The sequence below is a fragment of the Lingula anatina genome, chromosome 1, assembly GCF_051362555.1.
Source record: "Lingula anatina isolate TDL-2025a chromosome 1, LinAna3.0, whole genome shotgun sequence".
In the NCBI taxonomy this organism is placed as follows: domain Eukaryota; kingdom Metazoa; phylum Brachiopoda; class Lingulata; order Lingulida; family Lingulidae; genus Lingula; species Lingula anatina.
Genome location: NC_141767.1, coordinates 41,380,385 through 41,389,286, shown reverse-complemented (window position 1 = coordinate 41,389,286; position 8,902 = coordinate 41,380,385).

Sequence of the window (8,902 nt, the reverse complement as noted above, 5' to 3'; positions counted from 1 at the left end):
TGAAATATGTGGTATGTGCTTAATTCTGCGGCAGGTACGGGTCTTGCCCCACTGTGGTTAAGATAGATGGTTGCGTTTTAATATGCCACTGAAAGGGCTATTGTAACAACAAATTTCATAGGGTGATAGTTGCCCATTGTAGAGTGAAGTGTTTGGGTTGCTTGTGTGCGCCCACCTTCCTGCGTGCTAACATTGCGGAGATCTGAGACTCAAAGGTCCGGCACGTCAAAAAATGACAATAAGCAAACAAGATTCGCTTTGATTTACTTTCCGGCTCCGTCATGAACTAGCAGTAACCAGTCATTAGGATAACAAATGTGGCTCCTTTTTAGGCATAGATCAACCTAGTGTCACTTTCATAGGTTTTTAGCCTTCTTTATAGACTCGTCCAAAGAGTTGCAGTCAATAAAATATATGCTTGGGCATGGAGATGTGGGATGAATGGCTTTCCGCCACGCCGCCTGTGACTGGGGCGCAGCGAACTGTGCCGTTCTGATGGGCCATGAATAGACCTCATGGTACGCTGGCAGACTGTTGGTGTTCCATCGGACACTGTCACAGGAGACGCGCTGGCTGCCGGCAGACGCCGTGCACTTCGCTAATGGGACAGCTAAAATGACGAAGAAATGTATATTGCTGGATGATAAAAAATAATTCTTGAATTTAGAAATTTTTTTGTGGTAAATGTTTCGTCCGCCCCTGTCCCTCCCACCAGTGAAGACGCCGGTTGTATGGCCCTCCCCTGTGAGCGCGTCTGACAGCAGTCCCCCATTGAACGCGCTGGCTCTCCTGACAAAGAAACTCGAGAGGAAAGGAAGACGCGCTGTCATTGAGATAAAAGGTGGCTCGGGTTTCAGGTGGCTTGCAATGGGAGTGATGGACCACACTTAGGGCGGAAGAGACAACCGCACAAACAATCTATTGAAATGAAAGCATTTGGACCGCAGCACGGACACTGCCATAATGAAATGAAAAGTTTGTGGACACGCATTTAATGAAGGAAATTGAAATTTTTGAGATTTTCATCTTGCTTGAAATTTGCACATCTTTGTTGATGTTATTTTGCTAACTCAACGTTATCCGCCAGAGTGTGTTATTTATCATTTCAAATAAATTAGTTTCGCTGTCTTAAAAGTTCAAAATAATTTTTATTTGAAAAATAACACGAATTTGTTAAAAAAAAATCACAAGTGAAAATTAATATAGAAAATAAGACTGCAAATTAGGACAATATTTCATTAAATATTCATTTCGTTTTATTAAACATCTGAGTCACTTGTCACGTGTGTTACAGTTCTTGTAGTCCCCCTGTAGCTTGGCTCCTGTTGTTTGTCACCTTCACTCGACACTCACAGGTGTAGTGGCCATTGTCCCGCCGTTGATTGTATAATAGTTCTAATGAAATACTAGCTCATCCCCAAATAATGCTCTAACCAAAGATGAAAACAGGACCTACCCAACCACAAAACATCTAGTCTTTCCAACAGAAGGGAAAATATCCGGACGATTGTTCCCTCACAAACCCCACGTATAGTTGCGTCGTTTGTGTTACGGGTATTGAAGGACCCCACATTTAAGCGAAATTAGGAAGCAACGAGGGGACGCGAATAAATAATTATAGGGTTTACCCAAAAGATGGTTTCGAATTGACAAAAAGGCACGGAACTTGGCTAGGAAGTCAAAATAATGGGGAAGACATCATTGTATTATAATAAGCCGTTTTGTCATCCGCTAATAGAAAAATTACGAAAGAAGGCGGAGAAGAAAATTTCTTATGGGCGAGATTTACTAAGAAAAACGGATTTCGGTACATCGATACATTTTCCTTAGTGTCCAATGTCAGCTTCTTATTCATTCATTCAGAACACAGTATCCAAACGTTTTAAATATAAAATTTTGAAAGTAGGACGCCCCGTCCAAAGTTGAATCTCGGACAGGATGTTTCGTTCACAGTTATTGGGTTTTAATAATTCAGATATGAAAGATTCAAGTCGAATAAGAATTATCAATAATGAATGCCGCTATATTTTGATACAATGGAATTAGCCCCGTGTCTATAATAGGGGACTATCTATAGCCTTTTAAAATTCACTAGTCGTTTTCTACGCAACCAGAAATCTTCTTTGATTTCTTTGTTGATTTATGTTGACAAATTGTAAAAACTAATAATTATTATTTATAAGCGGGTAGACGACGGCGACGTGATAAGCAGACTGATTGATGAAAGGGCCGAACTTTGTTAGGGCCGACAAATAGTTTCAAGTCAGCTTTGCCAGTGAGTTCCTTTCAAACCACCCTTTCTCAATGAGCGATTTTCTGGAAATTTTCTAATCCTCGGTGAAAGGAAAAGCGAAAAGGGCACGTAATATACTCGCAGTGAAAGTGACGCAAATTCCCACAATGTTATCAGTGGTATTGTCAACTCGTCAAACTGGAATGGGTGGAATGTGAAGCCGGGGATTCAAGCTACAAGGACACCCAAGATGTGTCACGATTTTCAGCGTATTTTTGAGAGAAATGTTTGTCTGGAATGATGATACTGTTCAGAAATGTTTTGAATATCTAAACTGCGGCGCTGATCTTTGATGTGCGTCTCTTTTTTTTCTGTCTGAACACTAGGCGAGAAGTCAAGAGCGATTTGGTATTCATATTCTGTCCACACTGTTTGGATACAGATGAAAATTTGACAAAGAGATGCAAAGATGCGAAAGTAACGCGACTGTCAGGTATTGCTGTGCACGTCGCGTTAATACAATTAACTTAAGCCGCTTTCAGCTTGGTTAGCTTCTAAACATGCAGTGAAGTGGATTCATCCCTTATCTAAACACTTAAATAATATGGGGAGGGATTTCTTTATTTCTTTATTTTCAGCGTTTTTATAGCATTCAATTGCAGAGACGACACAAAATGCGCGAACAAACCTGATGTAACGCGTCACTGCACAAGATCGTGTATCTTAAAGAAACTCTCTTTGATATAAGAGGTAAATTGTGAATGTGTACCACTCGCTCCCCGAGAGCCGCATCGTATTGTCCGGGCGGCGTGTTTAGAGCGGTCGCTGCAACAGGGCGTTAAAGAAGGGTTCACTGATACCAACTGGTGACGAGCCAGCGACCTGAATACAACATTCTTCGCCATTGAAAACACAGCGTTTGAACTTCAGTAATTCAAGCCTAGTTATGTCTTTTAAATTGTTCGTCATTTTTGTAATTACCTGAACCGTTACTTTTCAACTGGGGTTCACTATTGACAATCCACTGGCTCGGGTTGTTTGTACCTGACATAGATTAATGATTTAGACGATCTAAAATCATCAAGCCCTTGTAGGATCAAATTTGAAACAAATTTCGCATAATCGAAAATAATTTACCCGTGCTTACGCCTGGTCTCGTTTCCCTATGTGTTGTTAAACAGCTCATTTTATTCCTTAATGATGTCTGTACCGCCCGTACCTGCCACGCCTCGGTACTTGCGGGGAGGACCAACTCTTCGTACTGGTAGTGGAAGCGGGGGGCCTAAATTTTTTTTAATGGATATACCGCGTTTAAATATTTTGATTTTGATTACATTCATTTATATAAAATACTGTTTCCATTACTGCAATCACAGCGCCGTACAATTAATTATATTAAATAAAGAGTAAATCCTTTTTGAAAAATATTTCATAATAATATAAAGGTTTTTAATTTTTATGAAAATATTTTTAAGCGGTTTGATTTTATACAAATCTTTTTGTAGAAGTTCAAACAGTATAAAATCTACATGTTATTTTTTCCGTAAAACGTCATTGCCTTTCGCCTCGGTAAGTATGCATAAGAACTTAACCCAATTTTTTTTGAACGCCAAACTTTGTATAACCTTTCATATAAAAGATTAAATAAAATTGAAGATTTGACAAGTCCTGTATTCGGTATCGTTGTTGGTGGGCAGTGTTTACGTGACGCTGTGACCCACACCGGCAGGGTCAGGGAACCCGTAATCAATTCAGAAGCGTGCGTCTGCAATTTCGTCAACTCCCGCAGCACGTGAGGGTGCACCTTAATTATTGTTTCTTGGAAAATTATGAATTTCTCTCACATTGAGACGCCACATGTCACGCTAAAAGGCGACTTTCTTGACTTAAGACGCGACGGCGGCTCGCAGAAAGACCAAAAACCAGACCAAATCTGGAAATAATTGATTTCCACAATGTGAAAATTCCGTCGAAAGAAATATTTTGTGATGTAGTTTACATGACGCCGTTTCTTTTCACTGTTTCGTTATTTTTTCCCTACGCGTTGTAAACATTTCATCCTTTTTGAGAAAGGTAGGAATTTTGCTGTAAACAGACCCAACGTATATCTGGCACAGAACACCCTTATAGCTTGAAGGTAAAGCAAATAGCCGTCTAGTTGCTTTTCATTTTCTTCAACAAATCAAGTTGTATGTTGCAATTGTTCACGTGGGGGACTCGGTGATTTTGTGACAGAGGCGGGGAGGTTGCAACGGTCCTGATTTTCCAGAGTATATTTGCTAAGAAATCTTACACTGATAAGATGGCGTGTTGCGTTTAATATGCGGGACACCACAATGGGAAGGGAAATGTATTCTCTTATTGCTTGCAGTAACGCCAATAAGGTGTCGGTTGGGTTTGAATTTGTTTTCAGTTGTTGTAGGGATTTAAAGTAAATAAATACACGTCAAATATGCATAATACAGAGCCCACGAAATGTTTGAATTCAGCATTGTTATCCTGTTAGATTTCCACTCACTTTCTGTCAACTGCTCTGTGGGCTGTGCACAATATTTCAACCATAAATTTATGTTGATGACGATATCACGAAGCGACCAGGCAAGCCTTCAACAAGAAATTGAATTATAAATGTTTGGGATGTCGTGCAAGACAAAAAGTGTGACCGTCTTTAAAAGGCGACAAAGACTTTTATCCAAATCACTGTGCAGGAAAATCTGACCAATTTGACATTACACTTTAGCTTATTGCTCCTCCCCCTCATGATTACATCTATTACATCCCTGCAACACCCCGTAATTTTGTATCGGCGTCCGCCCCTCTCTGTGCGTCCTGGGACCTTGGTAAAGAAGTAAGTGCGTGGTATTCAGCGATGCTACAGGGAAAAGGTGCGAGCCATAACAGCTGATAATTGCATGAGAAAATATTTCTTGAATGAAAGCCCTGTCCATCAACCCCCGTTAGCCTCCCCTCGGGCGGGGCCCTTCTTCAGCGTCCGTATTAGTTGCAATCGTTCACATAATAAGAGGGTAATTTCACAACCACACCTCCTACCAGAGGTTACGATTGCCTAACAAATTTTTGGCTCCAGCGCGTTTCTAAAATAAGATGCACCATCACGCTATTTGCGCAATTTGGAAAAGTATCGTCTGCGATGTTTACCGCTGCACGTGAACCCGAAAAATTGTATTGATTTTTCAAAATCCGCAATCTTTTTTTATATTCTGCTTCACAAAGAAAATTCGCAATATGAATTGACAACAATTCTTTTCCAGCATTAGCCCCCAGACAAACAGTTCCAGATGAAACAGTCGCTTTAATAATCTCCAAATCGTGAAATCAAGTGCACTATGAGGCCAAGTGTATAGGTTACGTTTTTATATAAAATATTATTGCTAAACAAAACAGGTCGACGGGAGGCCAACTTAAAATAGCGTTTTATAAAGGATTTCTTTTTGAACCGCACACTATGACCCGCGGATTTCTTTTCTGGTGTTTTTCCCATTGTTTAAAATAGCTGTGGATTTGTTTTCTTGCACCCAAGTAGAGGTAGGTGACCAACGAGGCGGCCGTTCTTTTTATCCAAACAGCCCGCGGGCTTCACTGACCTGGGGCAGGTGCGTACGGCGATCGATACCGGTTCACTGCCAGTTTATCAATGCTGCCGATCAAAGACCAGTGCAGTACCAATCGATTTGATGTAACTCAACCGCTTAACTCAAATTTCCAGACATTCACACAATAATTATCATCCGAAATCTACACTAAGAAAATCCCAGGCCACGCGGTATTTTTTCCTATTTTTTCACTTTGTATAAATTGGACGAGGGCGTGTCTTTAGCCAACAGCAGGACTCTAATTTTCATATATAGCCCTGAGGAGCAAAGATAATACGAAAAAATGTTTAGTTAAAGTGAATGGAATTCATTCTTACTTTATTTGAAGAATGGTTGCGGAGTGTTAATTTTATTTATATATTTATTTATTTATTCATTATTATCTTTTTCGAAGGAGTAGAATCTTATTATCCATACTTATCTACAATTTAAAATATTTTGCACAGCTATATAACCTTTCCTTGGTCAATACACACACAAGATACTAAAAACAAATGAATAAAAATTTAGAGGTTACGAAAAAATTAATATTCCAACCCAAGCAGAATGTAACTTTTTGCTGGTTGCACGAAGAGAGTCCAACAGTGGCATGTCTACCATGCGGGCATTACTAGTCGATATTTGAAAACCAACATTTGTTAAGTATGCTGAAAATAGTCTAACTGAAGCTGAAGACATTAACGTCAGTGAAGTGAGAATTTAGAATGGACCCCCAAATTACACAGATGTCTGTAGAAATTGAAAATAATTTCATCAACTGGGCTGCGCGATTGTTTTCATTCTATATCCGGAGATAAATCGCTTATGCCTTAGAAAAATGTAAAAATCGAACGATTAAGCTAAAAAAACTGTAGAGTTTGTTATTTTAATTAAATATCTAATTATATAAAGGATATCCCATCGTTTCTCCTTTATGTTGATCTTTCATCTTCCTAATCCCTGTCAAATCTTAACAAAATCTATAGGCCGGATATCGAATATTACCGAAGATGAACACGCTGCACATGTAACTGCGGTAGCACATGATGACAGTGGACACGCCAGATAAAGTTCAGGGAAATTTCTTTATTCTAGAAACGCAGTCACCGACGTTAATTGTCTCTGGAACGCTTGGTTGCATGCGTGGAAAGATGCAGTGTGAAAACATCATCTGCGGGGAAAGCATAAAACGCAACTGCAGGAAGAACCGTTGTTGTGAAAAGCTCTTTGCCTCAGAAGAGAAGCATAAAAAAGCACCTGCTCTTCTTATCATTAATGTGTTAATTACAGGAGAAATCTCCAGAATCTGCGGCAAATATGTCGAGATGATTTTGAAAATTTTCTCTCATGATAACCAAAGTTCCTTAGTTAATTATCCTGTTCCTCTGCATGCCCTTTACTGGGGTTACGAGGCGTGCGATCTAAACATATAGAACTGAGTACTTTACACGATTTGCTTCTATAGTCCAGATACATGAAAATCTCCTTTGTAAAAAAACCATTTATGTAGACTGCAGTTGTTTGCGAACTGTGTGCTTTTTTACAATCCGACATACCCTCTCATCCGTCATGACGTGATGTCAGAAACAATTGATTATCCAAGAAAAAAAATCAGCTCTGAGTCAGTCATCAATTCGACTGCTTGTAAAAAATATCCTCCGCACGAAGACAGACCGAACGCAAATAAACGCTTTCTCTTTGCCTCTAAAATGTGTCCCTTTCTTATACAATTCTTGTTTTTGTATTTAAATTTTCGCACATTATAACGTGTATCTCCGGACGAAAATTGTTTGTATTGGGTTAAGATGACACTGTTCCGGCTGGACACCGTCCAATGAGCTGGAACTCTTCACACACGACAGCTATCTGTGTAGATTTGTAAGATGGAGGCTGCAATTAATTACTTTTCTTATCGTATCTTATCGTAAGGAGAGCACGAGCCAGATCGCTCTGCTGAATTACGTGTGGCGATATGCGAGCAGATAATGTAACTTGTGCTGCTCAAATTGGCATAAAACGAAGCATCTTGAGAATCAAAAGGAATTCTCCCCGCAGTGGAGGTAATACATCGATGTTTATCACAGAGCTTGTCAATTTCATGATGCACTCTGCTTTACCACGCGAAACACTGTCACCGGCTTTTGCAGTTTATATAACTTTTGCAGTTTATATAAAAGAAGTAGTTACATTTGCCTGACCGTCGTCACCATCGATTGCCGCAATTGCATTTCCCTACACTCCCATTCCACATGAAATTCTCTTGAATATTTTGTTTATTATTGTATCAGTTTAACACCAAGGCTTGGAAAATTTTACAAAAAAAAAGAGAAAAAAAGAACAGAGGCCTTTGTTGTATTCTTTAGCGATATTGATGGGGAAACAATGATAATGTTATCCTTTTTTCACACGAGATAAACAAGTAATATTTCTTTTGAATTTTGATATCAACCTTGAGCGAGTGCCTGCGGCAAAACCCGGAGAGCGCTCTCTCGCTGTCATCTAAAACTACCTATATCGCGTCCCTATACAACAGTATCAGATTTTAGGCATTGCTCACTCCAACCCCTTCAAGTCAAAGGCGGTTTGTCATGGGAGAATGCGAGCATCGGTTGCTTATTTGTCCTTTTAACTCTTTGATACTGTGGCTAACCATCAGCCTGGTTTATTCACTGAAACAAACCATGTGAAATGCCCGTGCACGAGCGTCAAGGGAGCCTAATTAACGCAAATCAACTTTCCCTGGGCAGCTCTGCGGGATTGCGCGGATTAAGGTAATATCCATCCCTATTTTTTATTTTTTATTTTTTTACAAGATATATATCAACACAAAACGCGAAAAACGCAAAAATGTTTAAAATACACATACTGCAGAAAGATTTATCCAGCTGTTTTGCAAGGTTCCTTTTTTATTTTTTGAGCGCAAAAGGGGATCTCTGAAACCAGATAGAGGAACAAATGCACTGACTTCGTCTTCTTTTGGTCCTGCTCCCCTCTTGTGTAAAGTGACTTTAATAATAATATTGCGTTTTCTTCCTGATGCATTCGCCCCGAGATCCCGAATTCCAGCTGCGAGAAA